This window comes from Pinus tabuliformis, chromosome 1_2 (genome assembly GCF_031772625.1).
Source record: "Pinus tabuliformis cultivar Carrire ecotype Pingquan chromosome 1_2, CPIR1, whole genome shotgun sequence".
NCBI classification, from domain to species: domain Eukaryota; kingdom Viridiplantae; phylum Streptophyta; class Pinopsida; order Pinales; family Pinaceae; genus Pinus; species Pinus tabuliformis.
The window spans coordinates 643,762,495-643,778,961 of NC_142298.1; the positions used below are offsets into that span (position 1 = coordinate 643,762,495).

The 16,467-nt window shown below is 35.4% G+C and overlaps 2 pseudogenes; both read left to right on the forward strand.

Moving 5' to 3' along the window:
• LOC149207314 (UDP-glucuronic acid decarboxylase 2 pseudogene) overlaps positions 1–10,927 on the forward strand; it is a 58,034-nt pseudogene extending 47,107 nt beyond the window's left edge.
• On the forward strand, positions 10,928–11,449 carry LOC149207315 (UDP-glucuronic acid decarboxylase 2 pseudogene; annotated as a pseudogene).
• Positions 11,450–16,467: the final 5,018 nt, after the last annotated feature.

Genomic DNA, 16,467 nt, shown 5'->3' on the forward strand with positions numbered 1-16,467 from the left:
ATAATAAATACAAAAATCCTTATTTTAATTTTTATTTAGGGACGTATTTAATATCAATTTTGAATATCAATGACTGAGGGCATTACTAAGTGTGGTAGTAATTGTGTAGAGGTGGTTTTCTATGTGCAGAAGCTGTGCGGAGAATAAATGTATGTGCAAAATTGGTGTGGAATGAGGGAAGTGTAGAGGGATATTTTAATTGTATTGCATTTTGATATTAGTATATTGTGCACAAGAGAAGTTCTTATTTTGTTATTAACAGATTTTGTGGAATGCGGAAGTGCATACAATGAAAGCTTGAGAGCCTTTTGCACACAATGGAAAATGTTTTCCGAAGGTAGCATTTTCTCCAACATTTATTTCTCAACAAATGCTTAGTGCCCATGATATATGGGACCCACATTTATTAATATTATTTTCAAATGTCAATGGCTAATGGAAGGGCATTGTTGGGTCCGAAAGTGGTTGTGTCAATGATGATGTTGTGTGGAGAAGGTTGTGTGTGAGAGATTTTAGTTCATAAATGGATTTTTTAACTATCCAACTATTATTAAAAGAAGAAAAGGGGAAAGGAAGGGAATGCCCCATGTGGGAAACCCAAGGAAAATAATACATTTCCACTCATCACCAAATTGTCAGTTGACATATTGCATGGTGATATGAATTGAAAGTGGCATCCACCCATAGTGTTTATCCACCCATGGTATTGTAATCAAATTATGGTATTTATCCACCTATAGAGTTTACCCATGGTATTCATTCACCTATAGAATTTACCCATGGTATTTTAAGTGGCATCCACCCGTGGTATTGTAAGTGGCATCCACCCATGGTATTCATTCACCCATGGTATTTACCCACCCATGAAATTTACATGTGGTATTGTAACTAGAAAATAACTATAAGTAACAAGTCACATTTTGTAAAAAGAAATATTGTCCACCATAATGGTGTTTTTATAATTCTTTTGTATTTTAATAAAAAGTTTCTTGGTGGTTTTTTCTCATCTTTTTATAGCAATTCAATTTTTTAGAACTTGGGGGCTTGGCCCCATGATTCGAGTCAATGGTATTAGGGAAGGTTATGGCTCCATGGGAATGAGGGTTTGAAGTGCAATGATGGATGAAACACAAAGCAACAATCTTCAACAAACTTCATACAAGTCCTACGACCTCCACATATAATTTCAGAAGGTAAAAAAAATAGCTCGTTTGAAAAGATTTTTTGTTAGCTTAAATGGTTTTTTTTAGAAAATGATTTTGTTTCCCGGCTTGAGAGATATGAGCAATTGAAGTTACATATGTCTGTATTGTTGCACAAACGTGCATAGTATGAGTTTTAGGAATCTTTCTCTCACTCCACAGGTCATCAAAGTTCAAGTGTCTTATATCAATGGAAATATATCTTCAATACCTCAAATAGGACTTTGACAGAATTTCTTTTGATCACATGTAGCATAAGTTATCAGCAAAGTTGCAGTAAGAGATTTATAACTCAAAAACAAACAAAATAATGTGAAATAAGCCATTACAACATCTCATTGGATAGGATAATATATTATACAAGCCACCATACTTTTACTAAGCAGATTGACAAACATCATGGTTATGGACCACCCACAAAGCCAAGGTTATGAGTGAACCACCCAACACCCTTGTCATTGAAGTCCATTTGTTAGGCCTCATACTGTTAGTATCACAGTTGGTCACAAGGATTACAATGTATCTCTATTTTCATAAGATCATTTATCACGATTATCGGTCATCCACAAACTCATGCTTCATCGAAGTCTATTTGCTAGGATGCACATTGTTAGCATTACAGTTGGTCATAAGCATTTTAGGGTATCTCTATCATCGTATCTTCATTCATCACGGTTATGAGTTAATAACACAATGGCCCCCCTTCAGTGGCTCTTCATATTCAACAAAGGCTTCTCAGGAGGGAACTTCACGCAATGGGGACCATTGCTTCTTAATGAGGGAATAATGATCTAAATGGAAAGCGACATCCACCCATGGTATTTATCCACCCATATTATTTATGCACCAATGGTATTGTAAGTGGCGTCCACCCATGATGTTCATTCACCCATGGTATTTATCCATGGTATTGTAAGTGGCATCCACCCATGGAATTTACACATGTTATTGTAAGTGACACTCACTCATGGTATTCATTCACCCATGATATTTACTCACCCATGGAATTTAATTGTGGTATTATGACTAAAACATAGCTATAAGTAAAATGTCACATTTTTTAAAAGGAAAAATTGTCCACCATAATGTAGCTTTTACAGTTATTCTCCATTTTAATAGAAAGTTTGTTAGTTCTCATCCTTTTCTGGCATTTCAATTTTTCTAACTCATTTTAATAAAAAGTTTCTTAGTTCTTATCCTTTTCTAGCATTTCAATTTTTCTGACCTTGGTGGCCTCCCCCAATGATCCGGATCACATGGTGTCACAGTGGCTACAATGTTGGATCCTAGTTCAATTCATGGGCTAAAATTAAGTAGATTAAAAGTAAGTAGATTCATAGTGATAGCATAATAAAGAAAATGCATGGAAAGAGATTAGAAAGATATGTAACCATACCATCTATGATAAACAACTATCAATGGATGTGATGAATAAATTTAAGAGGAAAAGCTAGCAACATGGTTCACCAAGAAAAATCCACATTCCCAAATAAATGCATTTATAGAACATTTGATGTTGCAAAACAAAGAAGATTTCAACAAAAAGTGACATTGAATTTTGATCAGGCCTGGAAATTGACGTCTTACAAGACGTATTTTAAGTTTCAGCACGTATTTTACAATTGGTGAAAATTTTTGCACGTGAAATCTGACGTCTAAAATATATTGAGGTCTCGTCATTCTGACGTTTAATTAAAAATACAAACCGTAAAAATCTATTGTACCGGAATTTACTAGTCCCCAAAATTATTGATTATAACTAAGGTTGAGTTTACAAAAATCTAATCATGGGTGATCCAATTGGATTGCTCTGTACCTACGGAGTCTGGACTAGAGGGCTATGACAGGGCTATGGCTAGCGTGCTATATTCTTTCAAGATTTGGTTGTTGAGAAATAATGGAACATTATGGGCATTCTTTGAAGATCTGGTTGTTGAGAATTAATGGAAAATTATGGGCATTGGGCAATGGGGACTACAGGGCTATGGCACGCTGCACAACTGGATAGGGTGCTCTATTCTTTCAAGATCTGATTGTTGATGACATAATTTAATGACCTATTTACTAGCATTGGATTTCACTCTCTTGCGAAAGAATTTTTGAATTTACCAGGGTCTAGTTACCACTTTCGCCATTAGAATTTACGAGGGTCCAGTTACCACTTTAGCCTTTGGCATCTAACCATATGTGGTTTGATGAATTATGTGTTTTATGGTCTTACATTTTCCTCTGTGATTGCTCTTTCTTGCTAATTGGGAAAAGCTGCAATCTTTTAATTTACACTACTGCTGAATTTGTTTTTACACTATTGCAGTGTGTGTTGAATTTCTTAGCCTCTGAATATTGCATGCTTAAAAACTGCTAGACTGGTGGTATCAGCCTGAGGTATGTACTCTTTATTTACTTATGCCGTTAGTTTATTGTAAAACCTCAAAAATGCTTACAAGTTATGTAAAATTTGATATGCTATACAGCCCTGGGAAATTTTGAAGTAAATTATCGTTAGTTTATTGTAAAACTTGAAAAATGCTTACAAGTTATGTAAAATTTGATATGGTATACAACCCTCGGGAAATTTTGAAGTAAATTATGGTGTGGTTGTTTTGATTTTGTTTTTATCCTGCAGTGTTGAATTTGTTAGCCTCTGAATATGGCATGCTTTCTTGTTCAAAACTGCTAGACTCGTGGTATGTACTCTTTATTTATTGATGTCATTAGTTTATTGTAAAACCTGAAAAATACTTACAATTTTTGTAAAATTTGATATGGTATACAACCCCTCAGGAAATTTTGAAGTAAATTTAGGTGTGGTTGCTTTTGAATTCGTTTTTACCCCAAGTAAATTAAGGTGTGGTTTCTTTTGAATTTATTTTTACCCTACTGCAGTGTTGAATTTGTTAGCCTCTGAATATGACATGATTTCTCGTTCAAAACTACTAAATTGGTGATACTAGTGGTATCAACCTATGAGGTATGTACTCTTTATTTATTGTAAAACCTAAAAAATACATACAAGTTATGTCAAATTTGATATGGTATACAGTCCCTCAGGAAATTTTGAAGTAAGTTAAGGCGTGGTTGCTTTATTTACTTATGTAGTTAGTTATTGTAAACTTGAAAAATACTTACAAGTTATAAGTAAATTTTGATATGGTATACAACCCTTCACGAAATTTTGAAGTAAATTAAGGCGTGATTTTTTCCAACCAACTTAGGGAGCCCAAAATTTTTTTTTGAGGTAAATTAAGGCGTGATTTCTTCCAACCAGCTTAGGGAGCCCCCAAAGAAATTTTGAGGTAAATTAAGGCGTGATTTCTTCCAACCAGCTTGGCGAGCAGCTAATCTATTATGTGTTTTGTAGTTTTATGTTATTTGGTAATTTTCGGAAGTTGAGGATTTTGAATTTTCAAAATTGCAGTGGATAGATCAAAACAGGTTTAATGTTATTTGGTAGTTTTCTAGAATGGAAAGTTGAAGATTTTGAATTTTCAAAATTAGAATAGATAAAAGGTTTCTAAGATATTAGATTTATTTATGAATCAAAATTTTAAAAACATTTTCTTTGGTTTCTCTCCAATTTTTTGCATGATGTTCTCGCAATTGTTTTAAGAAGATTTTTAGGTTGACAACCTTGTTAAATAAGGAACTTCATAACTAAGGAGCCTGCCCAACACTTAGTAATATATCCAAATTCATGGTATGTTAAATCTATTTATTTTGTTTGTTGACTTCTATAATGCTACATTTGTTTGAGTATGGTAGTGAGGTGCACAACAATAAATGACTTCTCCTAAAATCCTCATGATTGATTAAAAACTAATTGTTGTGTTGTATTTTTATTTTTATTTAATTAAGTTAAAAAATGAAAACCAAATATTTGTTTTCTATTTTTAGTGAAGCATCTTATTTTTTTGGATCTGGAAATTATAATAAAACTAGTTTGAAAACTAACTAATGTCAATTGTATTTTTATTTTTATTTACTTAAGTTAAAAAAATGGAAAACAAATATTTCTTTTTAATTTTAATCAAACTCATTCTATTTTTTTGGATCTAGAAATTGTAATAAAAATAGAATTCGAGTATTTTAGTGAGGGGAGATTGAAAAATTTCATATATAATATATGTATAGACTAGAATAAGTTAAAAATAATGTTTCCAGCTGGACAAATGTATATACTTATAGACCAAAATATGCTAAAAATAATGTTTCCGGGTTGACAAATGTTTAAACATTTTGTCCTCTGTACATTGTTGCAGATGTGTTGTTATGGTAAAACTACATAAAATATTACAGAAAAATGAAAAATGTGTGCGATTATATAAAATATTTGCTTGATAATCATAATAATGAATTTCACTTGTATTGGTTAGGGATTATTCATTTTTAGAATAATCTCGAAAATTAAGCATTCATTCCTCATTAAAGGTGGTAAATAATAAAGCTATTATAAAGGGATATGTTGTAATTTTTGTAAAATTTATTATTTAGGATTGAAAATGCTTTTTACATTTTAAAATAGGATTAGTTAAAATGATATATGTGTATTCATTATCATTGTTGGTAACTTTTCGTTATTAGTGCGAAGAAATTTTGTACCTTAGTAATACATATAAAAATTATTTAATAATTAATTTTAAATATAGTTTTAAATATTTAAAACTAGTATAGTTATATAAATTAATTCATTAATAAATATTAATAGTCATTAGAAACGGTTATGTGCTATTTAATTTATCAATAACAGTTTAATTTATGTAATGTTGAGAGTGGAGATCTCAAACACCACATAAGTTTTGGAATAGAAAAAGTGTTTGGAAACTTTTAATTTCATAAGTTAGATTGTGTATACTAATAGAAATATTCACAAACTATTAAGTCCAAACCATTCATATATATATATATAAAATAAAAATTCTTGAAAACCATACCTAAGTATTGTTGGAAACCTTGAACAATATTGAGAGAGGGAGGGGGCAAAGTGTGGCAGGGAAGGTCATGAATCATTATTGTGACTTATGACAAATTTTACCATTTTTTTGTATTTTTTATCACAAACCTTGATTCATGCATTCATTAGCAGCATAACAGATAACAAGATCTATGCATAACTATGAACCATAAACAAAAGATCTAAGCACATAACCATGAGAACATCAAAGCAAGTAACCATAATAACAACCATAAAAAATATCACACATAAGGGGCACCAGATGTAAGGTGGAAACCCAAAGGGAGAAAACCATCATCCAATGCTTTCCTTTGCTCTTCTATTATTATAAAATTCTTCTTTTACATAGTCATCGGGAAGCACTAGTGCGCAAGCAGAACTTGTCAAACATGTGAGATGTTACTCACTCTAGGAAACAACCTGTATGGACTTTGCAGGCCACCACCAGCAGTAAGCCATGACTCCCTCAACTTTGCAAGAAACCACTTATCGGAACCCACCACTCCCAATAAGTGTTACCCAACCACCACTGAATGGAAGCCACCACTCCCAAGTTCTTAGGATACTACGTGAAGGATGTTGCTACACCCTTTATATGCAAGACACCACTTGTTCACTCAAGACCCTAACCTTCAAGCTCTTTCATTGACCATGTTTCACAACGTTTCATACTGGATCCACAATTTCTTCATTCAAACACTTCTGAGGTTCATTTCATAAATTTTCATACTAGACTCACATTAACCACTATGCTCATACAATCGAATGAAATCTATAATACAACAACCAATCTGCATACAAAACTATGGAACACAATCTCAGCCACAATCAATACATCACCTCAACACAGTCAATCTCCTCTGGAACTCAAACACCATAAAAACATACAATAATAATCTAAACTTCACACTCAGCCATCACTACCATACTCTAGCAGAAACACAATACATATCCAAAGACAATACAATAATAAAATCTCGAATGGAACCAGTGCAACACACACATATTAGTAATCTGAACTCTGATCCAAAGTCTCTACTAAAGCAACTACAACAATATCCTCCTCTCTATATCAACAACATAATATTGGGAGCAATATAATATACATCACAAAAATGTTAAGCACATAGAAATACAATAACTCCATCATCCTCTAAAATATGCTTCAAATTTGAGCTCTGATATGCGCATTATCTCTGTAATACTATAGCTAACATTCTCTCTCAATCCAACCCCTGTATTGCACACTCTCTATCAGTAATGGAAGATGAAATCAATACTCAATAATACTCCTCATCATATTTGACTTGATCACCTTCAAGAATGAAGATTAACTCAAGTCAAATTTATCTACCAAATGACATGGGCAAAAACCATAGTAAATGCCCTTGGAATTCACTAGAGTGTGCATAGAATCGAGGTAATTCAATATAGGAGTAACGTAAGTTGTCCATTGGCAAAGTGAGTTATAACAAAGGTTTCTCTATTGTGAGTTACCCTATTTTTCAGCCCAAAACTCAATCAAACCCTAGTGAATCTGCTCCAAACATCTAACACACCTTCTCCAACACCTACCGAACTTATCCAATCCTACCGAACTTATCCAATCCTTGAAAAGTCTCAATAACACCTCCCTATCCTCTGTAAACCTTCCTCAACCAATCATGAGAGTCACCACATGTAAGTGTTTCTTTAACTCCATTTGTAGCTCATCTTCATAACCATAAAACTGTAAACATCATACAAAGCATAAAACTCATAGATTTGTTAACATTAATGGAAACACTACAATGCCAAACATGTTAAAACATTCAAATATATATATATATATATATATATATATATATATAATTTCCCCGTATAACTCTGTATATAAAAGAAATAGAAGCGATTGGTTTGAATGGACTATTGTGGATAAAAATAACATTGAGATGTATGTCAAAAGTAGAGAAAAAAAATAAGTATAAAAATTCAAGTATATATATATATATATATATATATATATATATATATATATATATATATATATATATATATGACCAGTCGGATGCTTTCGTAGCCAAGTCCATAAAAGGAACTTTGAGATATACGTTGAAAATAGAAAAATAAAGCGTGTGGTATGATTGTGGATGACAAGCGCTGCAAAAGGAAAATCCCTATATAGTTTATTCTTTGTTTGTGCTGATTGCCAGAAATAATTAGAGCTTCACACCTCCATTATGAAGCTCGATCAGAGAAGAGAAATCGGAATTGATATTCATTACCCGCAGAAAATTGCGTAGTTGAGGAATATTATAGAATCTTACACAACTCTTCCAGGGAATCTCACTTTCTGTGAGCTTGATAAACCCATGCAAAAAGACATTTTTGAGCATTGCAGAAACTATAAAACTATTTGTCAATGGCATTAGCTTTAATATAGATTTTAAGATTTTGAACTTCAAATATTGGAGCTTCCACTAAGACAAGAAAACGCTAAAGAAAAAAAAAACAAAACATCTTGTTCTAAAATCTTCAAGTAAAAGAATCTTGACAGTGAAAGATCTAACCACGAAAACAAAATAAAGAAAGTAAAGTGAAAAGAAATTTGATTTTTTTTAAATGGAGGTGAAATTTTGAATTTTTTTTTAAATGGAGGTCGATCATGCGAAAGGCGAGTTGATGACGATACAGTCTGAATAAGGTTCAAAAATATAAATGGATAAAGCATAGGATCAAAGGTGATTTCGGCGAGGTATTCATCCCAGATATTTGCGATGACAGAAACGTAGGGATTCGTGCTGCAGAGGCTGCCTTTGATCCCTTCTTTGAAGAAAGAATCTTCTAAATTGTTTCTCTATTAAACGTAGGAATTCGTGCTGCATGTTTTGATATTTGATTGCTGTCAACTAGCTGTATAATGAGAAACAGTATGTTGCATACTGTTAATTTCGGACCTGAAAGCAAAAACTTATTCTTAGTATGTTTTTAATGGAAGCAGGAAATAAGTGATTGTAGCTTGTTCCAATTGCGTAACTATTCTTTTGATTGTAGCTTGTTCCAATTGTGTAACTATTCTTTTTCCCAGCTGAGCACGGCACCCGAAGCTGGAGGTCCAAGCGAGCGCACAACGAATAATCACAAATAAGAAGCTGATAGGAAGAACATCATTGTCTGCTGGTTGAACCCTGACGATGGACTCAATAACGCCTTTCCTTTCAGATCTTGAAAACACCTGATCTCCGCAATCCAAAGACTTTTCATGAAGATTACTATTGTAATCACCGACCCTCAAAATGTCTACGATCCAGCTATCTACGAGTTGAAAATAATTAATATTATTTTGTATTAATGGAGAAATGGTTACACCAGTTGTAACGTATCTCCTTAATTTAGGATTTGTTCCTAGAGTTTAGGAGTTTGGTTGCAACTTCCTGATCTCTAGTAATGTACTTAATGATGTAATTGCTCATTTGATGGATGTACAGTGTACGGAGAGAGTTCTCTTTGTTTGAGTGCAGTCTCCAGGTGCAGTACTCACCTCTGAGCTACAACTCCTTTTTCAATTCAAGTCTGATTTTTATCTTGGTATCAGAGCACAGAGTAGGGATAGCCTTAATTTTTTTTTAGGATGCATCATTGATTACAGCACTGTAGTGGCGGTGGAGTGTATAGAAGCATTCGTAGAATCAGGTGGACTGCAGTAACACCTGAAGACAGGTCTCAGATGACTGATCATCTCTGAGCGGAAAATAGGGTTGGCGCGGTTTCGTCGTGAACAGTCGCGCCATTTTTGACCAGAACGAAGGGTTGGCACAATTTATTAAGAAACAATAGTGCCATTTGGCGCGGTTTTGAGAGATATAGTCACGCAAGCGCGCCAGAAAGTGCTATTGGCGTGGAAAATCAAGCCTTAATCGCTCCAATTTCGTAAGACGCATCGCTTTTTTTTTCGGGCAGGTATTTCGCCGTCGAGAAGCGCCAGCCTCTTTCTCTTTGGAAAATCTGTAATTTTTTTGCAGATCGATTTTGCCTGGTGGTGGCGCATTGGAGTTCCTGATCTGTTCGGTGGCAGCAGATCAGATTTGCCCAGTGGTGGCACATTGGAGTTCCTGATCTATTCGGTGGTAGCAGATCGGATTTGCCTGGTGGTAGCGCATTGGAGTTCCTGATCTACTCGGTGGCAGTAGATCGGATTTTCCCAGTGGTGGTGCATTGGAGTTCCTGATCTACTCGGTGGCAGCAGATCGGATTTACCCGGTGGTGGCGCATTGGAGTTCCTGATCTTTTCGGTGGTAGCAGATCGGATTTTCCCGGTGGTGGCGCATTGGAGTTCCTGATCTGTTTGGTGGTAGCAGATCGGATTTGCCCGGTGGTGGCGCATTGGAGTTCCTAATCTGTTCGGTGGTAGCAGATCGGATTTGCCCGGTGGTGGCGCATTGGAGTTCCTGATCTGTTTGGTAGTAGCAGATCAGACTTTCCCAGTGGTGGCTCATTGCAGACTTATTCATTAGAGGATCAGAAATTTTATCAGTCCAATATGAATAACAGTGATGAATACTCTCTTAAGCCAGAAAAGACGTGGTCTATTATCAGGCCAGTAGATTATTTGCTCAGGGAGCAGCGGATGCTGTTTATTTTGATAGGAATCGCCATCGCATCGACTTTCTTTATCCTTCAGCCTAGTTTTTTGGCTTCTAATGTTAATGAAAATGGAAGGTTTGTGCCCGAAAAACCTCATCGGGTTGTTTATGAGACGCCTGTTTCTCGATTTGCACAGTATCATTCAGGTTAGATGGTGAATTCGGGGGCTAAAGTGCCCCTAGGTTTGAAGAGAAAGTCCCTGCGAGTTGTCGTGACGCTTGGAGCTGGCTTTGTTGGCAGTCATCTACATGACAGGCTCATGGCAAGGGGTGACAGTGTTATTGTTGTTGACAATTTCTTCACAGGAAGGAAGGAGAATGTTTTGCATCATTTTGGCAATCCGAGGTTTGAATGGATAAGGCATGATGTTGTGGAACCCTTATTGTTGGAGGTTGACCAGATCTACCATTTGGCTTGCCCCGCTTCCCCTGTGCATTACAAACACAATCCTGTGAAGAATATCAAAACTAATGATGTGGGAATCTTGAACATATCCAAACTTGCCAAGCGTGTTGGGGCAAATGTTGAGGTTTGGATTGCTCGAATTTTCAATACATATGGTCCGCGAATGTGCCGTGATGATGGTCGGGTTGCAAGTAATTTTGTTGCTCATGCTTGGCGCAAGGAGCCTTTGACAGTCTATGGAAATGGGGAACAAACACGAAGCTTCTAGTTCGTTTCTGATCTGGTTGAAGGCCTTATGTGACTTATGGAGGGCGAACATGTTGGTCCTTTCAATCTTGGGAATCCTGGGGAATTTACAATGTTAGAACTAGAACAAGTTGAAGAAAGAAAGGATGACTCTAACAGTGATTGGGACATTCCATTGCTAATGGAAGAAAACAGTAAGGAAGATGAAGAGCAGGAGCAGAAACAAGAAGAAGAAGTAACAGGAAATGTAATCAATAATGCAAGCCCAGAAAAGGCTGAAATAGACAGATTTGAGGTAAGTCCCCTACCAAGGAGATCAAGTAGGAATACTCGGTTACCTTCTAAATTGAAAGCATTAATGTCAAAGTTTTTAAACATTGTAGAACCTGCAAATTATGAGGAAGCAAGTAAATCTGATGCATGGAGGGCTGCAATGTATGAGGAAATATAATCAATAAACAGAAACCATACTTGGGATTTGGTTGAATTGCCTGAAGGTAAAACCCCCATAGGATGCAAATGGCTGTATAAACCAAAAATAAATGCAGATGGGAGTATAGAGAAACTTAAAGCTAGACTGGTAGCAAAGGGTTACTCACAGAAAGAGGGAATAGATTTCGATGACACCTTTTCTCCTGTAGCCAAATTAAACACCATTAGAATGCTAATTTCCTTAGCAACAAAACACAAATGGAAGCTACACCAGCTAGATGTTAAGTCTGCATTTCTGAATGGTGACTTGAAGGAAGAAATTTATTTAGTACAGCCTGAAGTTTTTGTGAAAAAGGAGCAGGAACATCTTGTGTGTAAATTGAAAAAGGTACTTTATGGTTTAAAACAGGCACCCAGGTTGTGGTATGAGAAAATTGACTCATTTTTTGTACAGCATGGCTTTTATAGGAGCTTGAATGATCCAAATCTGTATACCAAGTTTAATAAACAAAGGAAAATTATTTTGATTTCTTTGTATGTAGATGATATGATCATAACAGGTAATGCTAACATTCTGATCAAAGAAATCAGATGTCACAAGTGTATGAGATGGAAAGACCTCGGAAACCTTCATTATTGCTTGGGATTGGAGGTATGGAAAGACTCTGGACAAACCTTTCTTACTCAAGGGAAGTATGCCAGAAGCTTGCTGGAAAGGTTCGGAATGGAGCAGTGCAGATAAACAACAACACCATTACAGCAGAACTTAAAGTTGAGCAGTGACGACGGTACTAAAGAGGTGGATGCAACCATGTACAGACACCTAGTTGGCAGTTTGATATATTTGACTACAACTAGATCAGATTTGGCATATTCTGTTAATGTGTTGAGCCAGTTCATGTCAAAACCACTCGAAAGTCACTGGGTCGCAGCAAAAAGTGTGTTGAGGTATCTTAGTGGTACTAGTAATTATGGCATTTTGTACACTGACACTTCTGATGTTATTCTAGCAGGTTTTTTCAGATTCCGATTAGGTAGGTAACTTGGATGATCGAAGATCTATCACAGGTTATGCATTCAGCATTGGATCCAGGGTCATAGCATGGAGCAGCAAAAAGCAGAGCACTGTAGCTCTGCTTCATCGAGAGAAACTACTGTCAAAAGAGATATGTGTTGAATATTGTAAAAGTTGTGATAACATGGCTGATATTTTTACTAAGCTTCTTGGGCGTGTAAAGTTTGAATTGTTTAGAGGGATGTTAGGAGTTTAGGATAATCCTTTCTCCATTAAGGGGGGGAGTTGAAAATAATTAATATTATTTTGTATTAATGGAGAAATGGTTACACCAGTTGTAACGTATCTCCTTAATTTAGGATTTGTTCCTAGAGTTTAGGAGTTTGGTTGCAACTTCCTGATCTCTAGTAATGTACTTAATGATGTAATTTCTCATTTGATGGATGTAGAGTGTACGGAGAGAGTTCTCTTTGTTTGAGTGCAGTCTCCAGGTGCAATACTCACCTGTGAGCTGCAACTCCTTCTTTTTCAATTCAAGTCTGATTTTTATCTCTACGTAAAACAATAGCGCTCGACCAATGAATTTCTCTTCATTCGCAACCTTTGAATAAAGGCGATTATCTATCCAAAATAATCAAACAGCAGTGTCCACAGATCATTTATCCACGAGGCCTCACAGCTTTCCACAAAAATGCCTTCATTTAGCTGATATCTTGTTTCAAAAAGACCCATTAGTATCCTCATAGAAATTGCCTCAATGCAGTTACAGTACGCATCTCTTCAGACAAGGGATGAATTTTTTTATAATTTCAGAGAACTTCAAGCTCGTCTTCTTGGATTTTTTTAGTATTACTTGATTGAAATAAAACTCACTTTGTTTGCAAAGATAACCTCTGCAATACTCTTTTGTCATATCCAAAAACTCAGCTGCGCATCTTAGAGTAGCAATGCTGAAAGGATTCATGAGGATCGAGGAACCATAACAGTAAGCTTCTATCGTTTTCAAAAAATTTCGCCCCGCTGGGGAAGGCTTGTGGGAGATAAATCTCATTCCCTTCTATTAGTTGCCGCTTCAAGGAATTGCTTCTTGAAACCAAGGGAAACTAGCCATTCAAAACAATAACAAAAGATAAGGACGTTAAAATATTTTGTTTCCAGCATTACAAAAAGTTAGTGTTCAGAACAACTTAATGAAATTGAAATTCAATCCATTTTGAGCTGAAAATAAACTTGTGAATCTTGAAACTGTGGCCTTTATCGTACACTATAACAATTATTGGAAACCCTGTGGTTTCACCCCATGACCAGACGCTTCGTCGTAGAATATCTTGACTAACTTCATATGAAGTGTCATAATGGTCGTTTTTGAGTAAAATGTAGGCGCCACCATTGGGGAAAGCCAGATTCTTGCCATTGTGGCCTGTGTTATTCATCGCATCCCCTAAAGAGTTTGATGAACAATGGTTTCTTCATGATCTTCATATATGGTATCCACAACACCAACTCGCCAATGGATTAAAAATCCTCATGGGAGATGATCATATCGTCCATGTCAACTGATGGCAATAAATCTTTTAAAAACTTACAAAATCTTGGAGAAGCATGTTTGGAATATGCAGGGGAATATGTTTTGGAAAGGGTATAAATGACGTTTTGATAAAAATATCAACCGTCATTTATATGTTTTGCACCGCTACAAACGAGAGAAACGGTCATTAAAAAATTATGAACGTCAAATACGGAAAAAAATGCCCTATGATGGGCAAAATTCCCGTCAAATGCGAGAATCTCCCATGGAAAATCATTGCCACGAGTAACAGCATGTCCATCAGACTTGTGGACATATAATAAAAAGAAAAGAAAGAAAACGTGTTTATATATATATAGCATGTTTATAATAAAACTATGTTTATATATCAAAAAGTAAATTTGATATATATAAATATATTGAGAAATGTAAAATTTATTCTTGATTTACAGATAAATAAAAACTAATGAAAGGGAGCCCTAAAAATTACTAATGAAAAAGAGCCATTAGCCTACCAAACTTGGAGTTGCTTAGGTTGTTTAAGCTGTAAACGATTTGACTATTCCAGTAAATAACATGAATAAATAAGATGTGGTGTAATAGTTAAGTGGGGATATTTTGCCTTTACAAATTTTATGGTCTATAAACAAGACTATATATAATTGAGAGCGACTCCAAACAAAATTACTTTAATTGAAAAAAAACAAAAATAACCAACATAATAATTTTTTTTTCATAAAAGCTCACATAATAATATGTACGCATAGCGACAATCAATCTAGTTGTATTGCAATTTACAAATACAATCAATCCACTGAACTTAAATATCAATGTAGAGTACAACAACGGTTGGGATGAATTATGCCATTCTTGATATTTATGCGATTCTTGATATTTGAAGCTGAGAGTCCTGACACTAGTTTTTTTTAATTTTCCGTGGGATAATATGCAAAGCAAATAATGCGAACATCATTTCCATCTTCTGTTTCCATCAAAATTGAAGTCATAGAAGATGGAAATGATGAACACAATATTTACTATTGCTGCACTTTTCATGATCATCACAACGTTTCTTGCATGCATAGTTTCAGCACCTTCAAACCAAATCGTGTCTTTGAGTAGAGCAAATGTAGCAATTATATGACAATTTTATAAAAAAGATTTACAAAATACATCAATAAAAAAAATTAGTTACATTAACATACAACTATTAGGCATTATGTAATGACCGCTGGTAACAAACGGATACACATAAATATCATTTAAATTTACTTATGGAATCTGGATAGTCTTATATGTCAATATATGTTAAATTAAATGAACAGGTGAGGAAATCTAGATGGAGACCCTCCTCCTTAATTGTGCACATTTATTCAGGGCATATTATGTTGTATTGGCTCTTGTACGTGGTAACATGCAATGAGCAGTTGGACCCTGGGACAATACTCGTGTTCGATCTCGCCATCTATTTCGTTCTACCACCGTTGATCTTAACCTGGAAATCTGACAACAACGTAAGGGTAGTGTTTGGTCCTCTAACCAATTTTTCGCACTCAAGCCTTGGAGGTTTAATTGTTACGGTTGCTCCTGTGTCTCACAGAGCCCTGGCAATCTGACGACGAAGTAAGGGTAGGGTTTGGTCCTCTAACCAACTCTTCGCACCCAAGCCTTGGATGTTTAATTGTTACGATTGCTCCTGTGTCTCGCACTGCTCTGCGATGGCCAGGTCTGTCAAAAGCCATCAACAGTATGCTGCGTTCTCTATGGTTTGAAATAATAGAGACAGTTGAATTTGTGGTTTGAAACAATAGAGACAGTTGAACCTACTGGCGCAGGTATGCCATAGAGGTTGGTAGATAGTGAGTTTCATTTGCTCAGTTTTGAGGGTTTGACATTTGTTTGGGGTTTCTGCCTTAAACTTGTTCTAAAGGTCCATCACCATTATATATAGATGGCCCAAGAGGTTCTGGAGGTCATGGGAGACAAAAAGCACCATGAACCATTTGAAAAAGGTAACCCTTTCGCAGCGAAATTTCATAGCAACAGTTTTCATTCCAGTCTCTAT